The sequence below is a fragment of the Cyanistes caeruleus genome, chromosome 7, assembly GCF_971803275.1.
Source record: "Cyanistes caeruleus chromosome 7, bCyaCae1.hap1.1, whole genome shotgun sequence".
In the NCBI taxonomy this organism is placed as follows: domain Eukaryota; kingdom Metazoa; phylum Chordata; class Aves; order Passeriformes; family Paridae; genus Cyanistes; species Cyanistes caeruleus.
This window is the reverse complement of record NC_141707.1, coordinates 32,886,802-32,900,250: the sequence shown is the minus strand read 5'-3', so window position 1 is coordinate 32,900,250 and position 13,449 is coordinate 32,886,802. Positions and strand designations below refer to the sequence as shown.

The window sequence follows — 13,449 nt, the reverse complement described above, 5'->3', positions numbered from 1 at the left end:
GATATGTTTGAGATTTTTGGATGAGTGATTATCCTCATTCCATGTTCTTAGGTAAATCATTTCTTCTGCTTGCTTTAAGTTTTAAGTTACACTAAGTAGTGATACGATGAGATGAAACAGGGTTAGTAAAGAGTAAAATTCTTCTAGATGTAAATTTTCAGAAGCTGTAACCCATGAAAACACATTTCAAATCATTGCAGCCCTCTCTAAATTTCAATATAAGTTGATGTGCTTCAAGACACCCCCGAAGGAGATCCGTGGGACATATTTTACACTCTCTATAGACAACCAGTTGTTTTCATCTTGTATGGCAATGAAGATGAGTTGGGGTTTTGTCTCTTCCCTTTGTCTGAAGGGAAGTCTGAAGATCATTTCCAATGCAGCGCTGCCAACAGGTGCAGGTCTAATGGGTAGAAAAGGGATTGAGGCAGCTGATTCAGAAGAATAAAAGTTGACCACAGAGGCAGCAGCTTCTCTTCTCTTAGACAATTCTTCAAAGCAAGCACAGCATCTTGCTCTGATTTTGTGTCTGCTCTTGTATCTGTTTGTTTAATGTCATCCTGGGGACATCACTTTCTGCCTGGTAGAGGGCACCTCCTCACCTTCCCAACCTCAGTTATTCTTTCCTGACAAAAACACTTGAGCATGAAGAGATGAAAGTCTTTGCCCTTGAGAATGTTTCCTGCTAGTCTGTGTTTGCCCCTCCACTGCATCATTAAAATCTGACTTCATCTGGAGCTCCAGTTATATTTATAACTACATGAAGGGATGTGACACTAAGGGAAAATTGTGTGGGTTTTGTTTCATATGATTTGTTCATAATTTAACATGGCACTTAATAAAAAAGCTGTATAAATCGAATGATACAAACAATCATTCCTTTATCAGGAAATTACTTGTGCAAAGTATTGGTTACTGGAATGAGTCTTAATGAAATTCAGTCAAAAGCTGCAGATCTGAAAATGAAGAGGGGCCTCTTAATAGAAGAAGGTTCTATTTTTCCTGTAAGGTTCAGAGATTCAGACAATAAAATAGTGATTTAATAGACTTTGAGACAATCAAGATGATACAATAGTGTTAATTAGCCTTTTGTGCCTAATTCACAACTAATTCTGTTGTCTACTTATTTATGTTCTAAAGTGGCTCTGATGAAATTTTTAATATTTCACCTTAGCTGAAGAGTCATTTTTATGCTGGCTGGTAATTTTCTCATATATAGCTTGAAATTGTACTCTGGATAATTTTGCATAGTAGTATATCTACATGTCAGACCCATTGGCTGCTTTGTTGAATGGCTCTTCAGAGCTGACAACTGGATAATAGCTTTACTTTCAGCCAGCAGAGGAAGTCAAGAGCAAAAGTGTAGAGATAATGTGAATATAATTCATTATTCAAATATGCAAGTGATGAACTGAAAACAAAGAGGGAAGAGTAATAATGGTGTCATTATTTTTATTACTCTTGTTTTGCAAACGTAGCGTGAAACGTTAAAGTAGATCTTTGAGAGATTCTCAACAGTACAGTGACAAATTTACTTTCTTGGCAATATTGATAAAAGGAAAGTAAAGCAGACAGGTTTCTGCAGAAGGTATGCTCCGCTGTTAGTTCTACTATTAAATATTTTCATGTTGCCTTTTGCACTCTAAAATTCACATTATTAGTTACTCTTTAGAAGCCTGATCAGTGACTGGAAGAAAGTGCATTGTTGTTCTTGTGGCTCTATTTAGTTAAGACAATCTTCAAAGCTTCTAAGTCTTTGTAGCATGACTAACAAAGGCCAAATAGGCAGGTTATATAAAGCTTTCCTTGAAAAATGAGGAATTTGCATGTGATAGCAAAACATCCTTTATGAAAGCAGATACAGCTTTTGATGGAATAAGGACTTAAAGAGCATTTGTTCGGTAACTGAAGTGTTTTTCCCTTACTGTGCTGTTTGACACTTTACCTTTCACATCATCTGTTTCATTTTTCCAGTGCTTAGGCGAAGGTTCATTTAAAAATTTCTTTAGTGCTCTTAATTTTTCAACCTTTTAATTTTTTACCAAGATATTGTGAGAGTTTATGGAAATAAAGGTGAAAGTCATTTCCTGCTAAACTTACAGCAGTAAGTCCCCTACAAATGCAACATTGCTTTTGTGAGGGACAGTGTGGCAAACACCCTTTTCTCCAGGCACCATCTGCACCAGAGAAAGAGAAATAAACCATCAAGGAGGTGTGGAGGTCTCACCTCTGCATGTGTGAATAGCAGAGAACAAGACAGCACACTGGAAGGACCCAGCTACAAGCTATGGCATTCCCTATCTCAGTTTAAAATCTCTTTGTAGCTGCATAGGAGGGATTTTGGATTATTTTCATAGTACCTGAAATGTGTGCATTAGTTGTTTGTCATACTACAAGAGCTTGCAGGACAAGATTTTATGGGAACTATCCAAAATTTCCTGACTGATTTGGCATGCAGCTGTTATGAGCTTCCAGATCTCTGGGAGAGCTGGAGTAGGGGCCATTCTGCAGGGGGTTAATTTGGGATAGGTAAGAAGGGGATTGTAAGGCACTACCTTTGTGCTATTAAAAGTAACTTGAAGTAAGCAACACAATCAATTCATGGGAAGAAGAGAGGATGATTTTGCTGAACACATGAATGTGAGAAGGGATGCTCAGGAATACTGAGGCACAACACAATTGAGGCAATCTTGGTCAAGGATTTATTTCAAGACTGCCTTTCTCAGCTTCACAAGCAATATTTTGCCTCCTAAGCCAATGATATATTGAGAAATCACACAGATTTAATATCCAACCCTGAAAGTCTTATCAGTTTCATTGTAAATAAATAAGGTATGAAATGCTAAAATGTGTAGAAGTACCACAAAAGTTTGCACTGTAATGTAGCTGTTGATGGATCTGATTCTCTTCTGGATAACATTCTAAACACAAGTAAATGCCACTGTTTTCTTATTTAAAGCAGGTTAAACTTTAGGATATTTGAAATGTAAAGCCTTTAGTTCCTCCTACTAATTTTTTTATCTTTACTTGATTTTGCAGCTGGAACTTGTACCCAAACCTGAAGCAACTCTAAACCTGAATTTCCTGAAACTTCCAAACCTGAATTTCTCTCTAAATAACTGGCACAAAGATTTGGCTGCAGCCTCCACCTGGAGGACCAAAGGGGTTATCAGCACTCCCCAGAGCTACAGACTCTGTGAAGATATGACCAAGGCTACCATGTGAATTGGGGATTTTGGAGCCAGCTTGTTCCACTCCTTTTATGACTCTGAAAAAGTAACTTGGATCCTGGGTCAGAAAACTTTATAAGCACATGCTCAGCTTCACTGGGATAGAAGCCTGTGCTGGCAGAAGCATGTGTTCAAGCACTGTCTTGAAAAAATATGGTTTCCTTTACCAGGGCTTTTAATCCCTCCATTCTCCAGTTCTCCATCTGTTAAAAAGAATTAACAGGTGGCAGAACGGAAATGTTGTTATCTGTCTTCTGTTAGCTCTTGAAAGCCTCTGACTCTTGAGTGTGTGGAGCCACAATCTCAGTGAGCCCTCAGCCTCTCCTGAAGGACCCCCGTCATACTAATATGAAAAAGAATAATTGATGCAGTTGCTTGACAAGGATACTATGTGACACAGAGATTCCCAGAGGAAGGATTCTGAGCACTGGGGAGGGACTGCTGACCTTCCTAGAAGAAGCTGAAACAGTGCAGAGGACTCCATAAATTGCATTGCATTTCAGCACCACCACAAATGCCATAGCTTCATTGTTCTCTTGGACCCTGAACAGGTATTGATGATGTCAAGACCAGGCAGACCAAACTTTTCTTGGACAGCCTCAGAAAAGAGAAGAACAGAGGTGTCCTAAAGGTGACACCTATTTCTGCCTAATGCAACATATTCCCTTCAACAAATACCAAAGAGCACCAACCTACAGAGGATAATTTCTTTCAGGTGATGATCTTAGTTTTGAGAATATTGATCCAGAGCTTTGAGAAGCTGGCCAGGCACAGGATGATTAAATATAATCCAGTCTGCAAAATCTCAAGTTATTTTCCTTTATCATTGATAAAGCCAAGCCCAGAAACCAGTTACACATCAACGCTACACCTATTCTAGGCTCCCTGGCTTGCAAAAAATTCACACTACAAAGGAAAGCTCTTCATTAATTACTATTACTAGATTATGTTTGCATTATATTATGAAGACCCCATATGCAATACAGAGTAGAATATTATTCCTGTTGTAAGTAGTTATAATCTAATTAGATGAGACAATTAAGAATGGGGGAAAGATATAAAAGCGTGAACAAAAGGATAATTAACCAACAGTTCATTAGCGCCGGTATTTTTCCTTTTGTTTGTCTCTTTGAAGTTTTTTCCTTGCTTATTTTTTAAATAATTTCTTTCTAAATTAGCAAAACCATTTCAATTTTCACTTTGGCTCTGTATAAACTGGAGAAACGGCTTCTCATTAGAAATGTATTAATTAACATGATAATAAGCATGATTCTGCCTTGTGGATAAAGGAGCCCATTCCTATTAAAGGAGTGAGAGGGACATTATACAGTGGCTGCTGGAGCTGCTGAATAGCAGTGGAAGTGATCAAAGCCAGCCCAGCCATCGTGGAGACACACGGGGCACTTGCCCACATCACCGAATCCAGAGGGACAGTTTTCTTTCCAGTGTAGCTCCTTGCTGCTCCTTTTCAGCTTTTTAATTTGGAATGGGACAGGTAGGTTTATTTTGCCTGGAGAGCAGGTCTGACCCAGACACAGCAGCAGAGGGCTGCCCACTCATGGGGTATTTGCAACCTGCTCTGGGCTCTGTGCTGCAGCAGCTGCTTTTCTTCCAGCCTGCAAACCAGGCAAATAAAGCGAGCCTGGGTATGTCTGCAAAAGCTGAGGTCAGAACTTTGACTGAAGGTTCACATACTTAGCCTAGCCTGTGCTTAACACTGTGTTATTTATTCCCACAGCTTTCACGGTCAGCTGCTTGTTTATCTGTTTTGCTCACTGTATTCCTGGGAAAGTCTCTTTTCCTCCAAAGGTCGGTGGGGGTTTGGACAAGGGCCACAGCACAGGTGTGGTTTCAGCCCCTCCTTGGCCCATAAAACCATGTGCTGTTGTGCTCAAGAGCATCTTGCCCTTGGCTGGAGGGCAGGAATGACAGAGTGCAGTTGGAGAGGCAGAGTCCAGCCCTTCACCATCTGACACTTCACGAGCCTGATAGAGTTGCCATAGGACTCTTTCACTAAATGGAGCCTCAGACTCCTCCATCCTTGTCCAGCTCCAGTGCTTTTGCACCAGCTCCACAGGCAGGAGTAGCAAGAAGCGTAGGAATGGGGAGAGTGTGATATGTGAGTTATTTTCACAAGTTAGAGATGATCCCATAACTCATACGTGGTGAAGCGGAGCCTGCAGAAAGGAATTTCTGTCCACCACTGACTGCACTCACTTAATTTATTGCTTAGCATGTACCTTTCATCATCAACAACAAGAAAACTACTTTTTGCGTGAAGTTAATGCCTTTGCTTGCTTGATCCTGGGGCAGAGGCTGCCTCCTTCCCCCTCACCCCTATGTGTGCAGAATATTTCTCTGGGTGGTGTGTTTGCAGGTGGATTCTGAATGTGCTGGGTTCTCAGCTCCTGCAACACCACGGACAAAGTTTTTAGTGATAAAAGCAGTTGACAAGTTTGTGTGTGATGTGGCATCTGACTATCAGATGTTAGAGGAATGCAAGAGACATACCACGGTGAGGCACATAATTCAGTGTGTGTGTGTGTGTCTGTATACAGAACCAACAATTTATATTCTAATCATCACAAAGCAATCATACTGTGAGTGCATTTTTATTATTAGTACTTACTCTTTGATGCATAAACAATCCCATTTGAAATTCCTGGTACCAACCATGCTAATCTTTCACTGGAAAAAACTTATTTGCAGAGGAGGAAGAATGAAGGGTAGGTAAGCAAAATGTATTTCATCTGTTTGAAATAACTGCAAAACTATCAGCATTAACGGTAAAAATATTTAATGAGTATTGCACTAGCCAGCACCAAAAGTAGTGAGATACAGAATTGCATTTGTTCTGTCACAGACATGACTGACATTTAATTATTGTCTATTTTTGTGCTGATAATCTCATTCTTATCATTCGTTGTTAAATCCTTTAGAACCCCAAGAAAAATGAGATCAAGTGACAAAAATAAGATAATGAAATCATATGAAATGGAATAAAATTATATTTTGTAGGTAAGAGATGATTCAGGAGACTTGGTTATTTTATAGGGTTGTATAAGCTCTGTAAGTGATTGTGAATTAAATGTGTTGAGCTCACAGAAAATCTTTGGAAGAGAATGGCTGCTTGCAAGCTAAGCTGACTTCTGGGTTGTCATTGTGCAGCACATGCCATGTGTGATGATATAAGATCATTGTAAACCACAAAAGATGGTGAATTTGAGTCTTGTTGGGGAAAAATATATATCTTTCCAGCTCACTTCCCTTTTGCCAGTTTGTTCCCTTTGTGCTGTTGTGAAGCTTTTGGAAGCCAGTTTGTCACTGTGACTGTAAAATCAGGATCTATTTTTATCATTCTTAGCTTTCAGCCACAAAAAGGCTTCCCACTCTTTTGCCAAAAACTATATTGACTACACAACCCGATCCAAGCTTCTGAGTCACTGTATATGTCTGTTTGCAATATGTAACAGGAAAGCACTTCTAGCTGAAGTTTTAAACGAGGTAGGAAATCTGTTGCAAAAATTAGATGAACAATGAGTTCTGCTAAGGGAAAGTTAAAGGCAACACTCACCATTTATTAGACTTTTCCAATATAACCTGTTAAGTGCATTGAAAAATGACTTTGCAGGTTGTACGGTGGTGAAAACACTGAGGGTTTAATTTTGTTCCCTGCTAACCTCTGAATGATGTAGTGGAAATCTGGTCTATGCATGCTAAGAAAAAGTGCTGACAAAGTATATAACTTGTAAATGTGGTAATTTACTGTACAGGAATAGTATTTATTTGAGAGCACTAGATAGTGACTACTTCAGTGTTAGTATTTTTGCCAGCTTTCCCCTAAGTGTACTTTGTAGCTATGAAAAGACAAAAAGTTTGCTCAGTGCAGGAAGACAAAAATTTCCTTTTCTTCACAGGGAGCTTGTGAAACAGCCCTAAATAGGGAAATAGGGCATTTTCCAAGTTCAGTTATTAACTTACTGTTCAACTATAGGTATAGGTCTTGAACTTTATTTCCATTAGTTCCTGCCTTGTAAAAGAGTACAACTCATGATGACAAAGTGTTTTGGAGTTCTGGATGAACATCCCTATGTGAATTCTAAAAGCTCTTGTCATAAGAACTTGTTTGTAAAGTGCTATTACAGGCAGCTCTGCAAATCTCAGGTAAAGACAGCAATGCTCAAAGGGGGCTCTCAGGCTGTCTTCTGTCTTTGTGCTACAATGGAAGACTTCTGTGTACAAAGCAAAATTGGCTTTGTACAGTGTTTGTTTTAGAAAAGCATGCACAGTGTCAAAAAAATACTTATATATAGATAGATTTACTTTAGACTAGTATAATTCTGTTGCTAACATATTACCCTCAGGCAGAATTTAGATATGCAACTTGATAACCTGTTGACATTTACATGTCCATAGGTACTAATGACCTACATCAGCTGCATGTTTTGACAGAGGCTTCCTCTGCTCTCCCCATTTCTTACATAAAGACCTAAATCCCTTTAAAGGACTCCTAACTTTCTGAATTGGAAAACAACACAGAAACAGCATTTAAACAGTGGCTTGGTCTTATGTATATTTCAGTTGGTTTTCCTTGCATTCATTCTATAAGCCTCACTGTTGGTGAGAGAATTAAATCTGTCACCTTGCTGCCTGGCAAATCTAAATAAAGAGCTGCAGCTGAGCCTGTTTTTACCTTGTGCTACACTGGTATTCATGCATTATACTGGCATACCACTCCTGGTAAGAGAGAGGGGAAAGCAAGCCTGTTAGCTTGTTTGCATCTACTAGTTGGAGATATTCCTGAATAATAGAGTTCAGGAGGTTTGGAATAATTCATGTATTCCAGCTACGACATTACTAACCTTCATTGTAGTCCTGGACTGAATTAATCATGCCCTTTTCAAAATGCAATGCAAACAGAGGCTGCAAAACTTTCTATCTGACTTAGGAATTTCTAAACATCTGATTTCAGGTTCCAGTTTCACACTCCACGAGGTTTTGGAGACTATCACCACTTTTTGTGAAAAAAAAGATCTGTCCCTTTGTTTTATAGGGGCAGAAGTGTAATGTACAAACTCAGTCAACCTAAATTCATATGCATAAAAATTCATACTAATTTAGACCGTGACTCTGATCAAGAATCTACTCACCTCATATGCTGCTCATGAGAAGCTTTCTCTTGATACCAGTGCACTTTGAAGGAGTTATTTGACCAGTGTGAAAGCAAGTATTATTACAATATTTTGTTAATGTCCAGTTGTGAATTTAGGCCATAAAATCAGGCAATATATAAATCTACACTCTATCCTTAGTTACAGAATAATGGATGTACTTCAGAGATGCAATCAAAACAATTTACCAAGGATTAAATTCTCACTTTGGAAAGCCAAGTCAATCTCACACCATCTGCAGACAGGAAAGTGTCATGAGGACAGATTTAGTGGCATGGTAGTTGTTCCCAGGGAGCTCCTGCTGCACTGAAATGGTAACATGAGAAAAAAAGGCTAAGATAATTGCTGGAAGATTGAAAAATTATCATTTGTATCATTAGCAGAGAGGTGGAAGAAGCAGATGTTTCGGAGTAGGCGAGGTGATGACTGGTCTGTTGGGAACATGGACAGTGAGGAGGGCACATTGCTCAGCAATCTTCAGAGGTTTCCTTTGACATCAGTGTGAAAAACGAGCCACAGGAAAATGCTGGAGCTTCCTCTGGCGAGATCCTTTTACCCTCATGGCTCCCTACAAGTGATTTCTGTTTGCCATAACAGAGGAAGTGGGAAAAGAATAATATAAACAAGCAGTATAAATAGCTCCCAAAATCTACATAAAGGCTGCAGACAGAACTCTCTAACACACCTTTATGCATTCTCAGTCTCACAGGTGGTGAGGCAGAGGCTTGACAGGTAAAACTGGGGCTGCAGTTCTGCTCAGACACGCTGACAGACACCCAGTACCAGGGCACAGGGCCCTGGTTTCAGGGGTGGGTTTCAACTGCTGGGTTCCTTGTCCTCTTGCTCCTGGCCCACTGCAGTTGGTAGCTCAGTGATGCTTCATTTCTCAGCTTGCCTGGCGGGATAATCCTGGTATTTTATTCTTTCTTTGATTATCTCAGTCTGCTAAGCAATAACATGTGGCTTGACTTGCAAGCTAGGTAAGTCAAGGCTCAGAGAGGAGCCATGGCAAGTGGCAAATGTGAAAAGGGGTATATTACATGATGTTATATGTCTGTCTTTTTCAAGAGTTCCCATACATTCACTTCTCCTTTATTTTAGTACTTTATTTTATACTTCATATTTGAAGTTACCATAAATAAGGAGTCTCTGGAGTTTGGCAAGATCCATGATTATACACACAAATAAAGAAAAATCCAATGCATGCTATTTCCTACTTCTTTTTTCCCTGGCTGTTAAAAGTTCAACCTTGGTGGGGATAGCAACAGCATTGCAAGTGCAGGTGGAAATAGATCCATGTAGTAGAACTGCTATGTGTCTGCAGGACGTTTATTCCAAGGAATAGTATATTTCTACATATGTTATGCATTAAGGAAAAGGTTTCCAAGCTGGAGGCTCTGAAGTATTAATGTCATAGATTGTAGCCCAAAGAACATCTCATCTGACCTAAGAAATATTGAGGGGAGTCTTCTGGAGCAGGAATAGCATGACCCCTGAGAGCAGGTATGGTCAGATATGGCTGCAGGGAGGTCAGTGCTACCTGCACTGGAGACATTATCTAAACTGAAATCAAAACCTCTGGGTCAGCCTGAGAAGGAACTCCCATAATGATATTTTAATGTGTGCTTGGGAAAGTAGGAAAGGGGGGTAAATACACAAGGAAGTTCAAAGTCTGAATGACTTTCCTATCTATTCTTCTAAATAAGGGACAGGTTTTTCTCATTCAGTCAGGGCTTATGAGAATATCACCCACACTAAAAGAGACAGGCGTATTATTTTCACTCTCTCTTCCACCAAATATGTAAAATGAAAAACAGGTGATTGCAGTGCATGTGTGTGCTTTTTTTGCTTTTTTTTTCCTTTTGGGGGGCAAGGAAACTTTTGATCTTCCGTCTGTGCAGAAGCATCCCAACTTTAAAAAAGAGCACTGTCAGATTTATTGTAGCACTGAAAAGTACAGATATTATGCTTACCATTACTCAGTGACCTCTTTAGGCTTGCCATCATGGCCCAAGATTTATTGCCTTCTGTGTTTAAAATGCAAAAGGATATGTCCTGTTAATATTTCTGGGTTTGCTGTGAAGCAATGACTTCCTGTTTGCTAGTACCACAGGTAAGGAAGACACAAACCACAAGTGCCAACACTATGTAATTTTTTTGGTCCTGGGTCCCTAATTTCTCAGTCATCTGATGTGTTCTGTCAAAACGCAGCCTGAAAGTCTAGACCAAGAGATATCTATGATAGAAAGTGTACATCAGTATTTCAAGCCCTCTAAATTTATTCTAGCCATTTGACAGTTGCTTGGAGATACAATCTCAATTTTTTTGCAGTAGCCCCTTCAAGTGGATATTTATGGCAGATACAACTGTAATTATTTACCTGTAACAAAGTCCAGGTCTGCCTGCTCCAGGTGATACAGACAACAGAAGGACACAGAGAAAATATTAATCTTCTTCCTGTCTAGATTTTGACCTTTTGCACCCAGCTTTTTAGCCAATTATGGAAATGGAGCAGTGTTTATTTTTATTTTTTTTTGTTTACAAGTTTTGTTTCCTTATTCCACAAGTCTGTCAGTTATCAGTGTCTGTGCCCAAATGACAGGGTCTGACTGTGCTTCCCTGCCTTACATTTAGTATTCCTACTTGCTTGCATTAAAATTGCTGGAGTCAAAATTCATGTGAGTTAAGGCAAATCCTGAGTAAGCTGAACATTTTGGGATATGGGATTTTTATTAGTGTAATTTGCCTTTTTACATAGATGTAGCTTATTTGAATAAAAAGAAGTCAGATAAAAGAATGACAAAGGAAATAACTGAACCACAAATAATGGGAATCATTATCTCATTTTGGTAAAGACACTAAATCTGTGCCTGCTTCTAAAAGGATAAATAACCCTGTTGATTCAGTCAGGACCATTTATGTCATCAGACATGTGATGAAGAAACTCAGTCAGAGACATGGACACTAAGAGTATTTATATACATTTAAAATGCAACAGCAATAAAACAGGATATTTTGTCCACTGCATCATGTCAAGCAACGAGAGAGAAAAATGGGAGCACCAAATTCTTGTTTGATTCTATTCCTTCAGCAGAATCAGAGTGAACTGGCTGTGTTCCCATGGTGTTCCTGCCTCTGCTGGGCTCAGAGCCACTGTGACCTGTCTCGTGTGGCCTGGCAGAGCCAGCCCTGACACCTCTCTCAGAAGTGCTCTTCCCATGGTTTCTAGGGCTGCTCGTTGTATGTACCACAAAAAATTAAATTATTCCAGAATATAGAAACTATAGAAAATTATCCTTTCACTTGCAAAAACATTACTAAGAAGAGGGCTATTTTTCTCTAATACATATCAAGTGAAAATGCATTTATCTTTGCTGGTGGTTTGGTTTTTCATGTGAGATTGTTTCATCTTTGACTTTCATACCATTAATTTAAAGTTCAGTATGTTTTTCCACATTATCTGTAATTCGATCAGCTCCTTTTACATAACTTCTAATAGTCTGCATTCTCATATTTTGGCATAAAAGCTTAGAGATATTCAGAATCAGAGTAAATCATATGAGAGGAAATATCACTGGAACAGGCATATTATCACTAGCAGCACTTAGGTCAGTAATCCAAGCACAGCTGAATGCTCGAGTTACATTTGAAACGTGAAAATATTCATGTGAGCAATAAGTAATAATACTGTTCTAAATCACTGTTCAGCCTCATCTTGGTTCTTATCTGTGTAGCTACTACATTTTGGTTTAGTTTTGTTTTTCAAATGTATTCCACTTCTACAGACCTTTCAACTAGTTATTCTGTGGAGCAAGAAAACAAACCCAGTTCTGTGTTATCCCAATAAAGGCAATGCAGTCACCTGATGGATGAATTTAATATTTTATGCCAAGTCCTTTCAAAGCAAATACCACTAATTTGTTTATAGCAAATTCTTTAAAAGCTGTTGAAAATTTATTACACATTTTCTATCCACTAGATAATGTGAAAGATTACAAAGAGCTGATTCTTCTGCTTTTTGGTTCCCTGAAAATGTCACTTAAACCAAAAAGCAGCTGTTTAAAAGAGTTTTTCAACACCCAGTATCCCCAAAGTTAAGAAATAGATCCCAAAAATCATGTGGGCATTTTTATTTTCCAGTAAAACATCCTGCTGCCTAAAATTCCAATAACTTACATGTCTGTAGACAAGCAGGATTTTTGCAGCAGGCTGGATGTGGAATTTGCAGGAATTACTGGTAATGCCTTGTAATTAAGTCACCAAACTAAATTGGTTTGCAGAAGTCACCCCAGTCTGCAAAGAGATTTTAGGAAAGCTGCCTGCCTTTCCCACTACCCATTCTCAAGAGCAGCCAGTCTGAATCCTTCCCAGTCTGCATCCTTGCTGCATCCTAGAGAATAATTTTTATTATTCTCACTCTTTGAGTGCACCTCTAAGAATAAACATATTTATCTTTTTTACAATTGCCTTGGACATCAAACATGGGAGTCGGGACTTCTCTCCCGAGTGCAGAGGATGTGGATCCAATGCAGGGAGTGTTTCCACACTTTTATCCCTGCTATGTTCCCAGCTGCACAGGGATATGGAATTTCATTCCATTTCTGGTATGCAGCTTCAGCTTCTGAAAGCTACGATGAGATGTTCATCTTTTCTGAGCTCATTTCAGCAGTGTGTCCACTGCTTTGAACAATTTGACACACAGAGATGCTTTTTACAAGTTGATTTTTGCTGCTTTCTTTTTGTTGACATGATTCACTTGTCAGGCTATGTACTTGGGCTTTCAGCGCCTCTTCCCAAGTGGAGACTGCATATCTTCATTTTGGCAGTTTCTGGATTCCATCTCAAAATGTAACTACTGTACTTTGTTGCCTTCAGTGCTGGAATCTCTGGAGATGATTTTTATTGCTGTTTAGGGGGAGGAGGAGGTTAGTGATTTGGCAACAGCCCTGCAGCTGTGACCCAAAACTTCCTATTTTGCTCTTTATTTTTATAATAGTGTGCATTATTATAGTATCCAGAAATCCAGCTCCCAGCCCTAAGACATGATG

The 13,449-nt window shown here is 39.2% G+C and overlaps 1 long non-coding RNA gene across 16 annotated transcripts in view; it reads left to right on the top strand.

Moving 5' to 3' along the window:
* The window catches only part of LOC111932288 (uncharacterized), a 198,278-nt gene that overhangs the window by 137,132 nt on the left and 47,697 nt on the right, over positions 1–13,449 (top strand). For 10 of the 16 annotated variants that reach the window (XR_015288888.1, XR_015288890.1, XR_015288876.1 and 7 more), the window contains one exon: positions 3,040–4,033. This is a non-coding gene — a long non-coding RNA (uncharacterized LOC111932288). Of the gene's footprint in view, positions 1–3,039; positions 4,034–13,449 lie in introns of those variants that run through there. The other 6 variants (XR_015288887.1, XR_015288877.1, XR_015288875.1 and 3 more) reach the window with 2 other exon arrangements.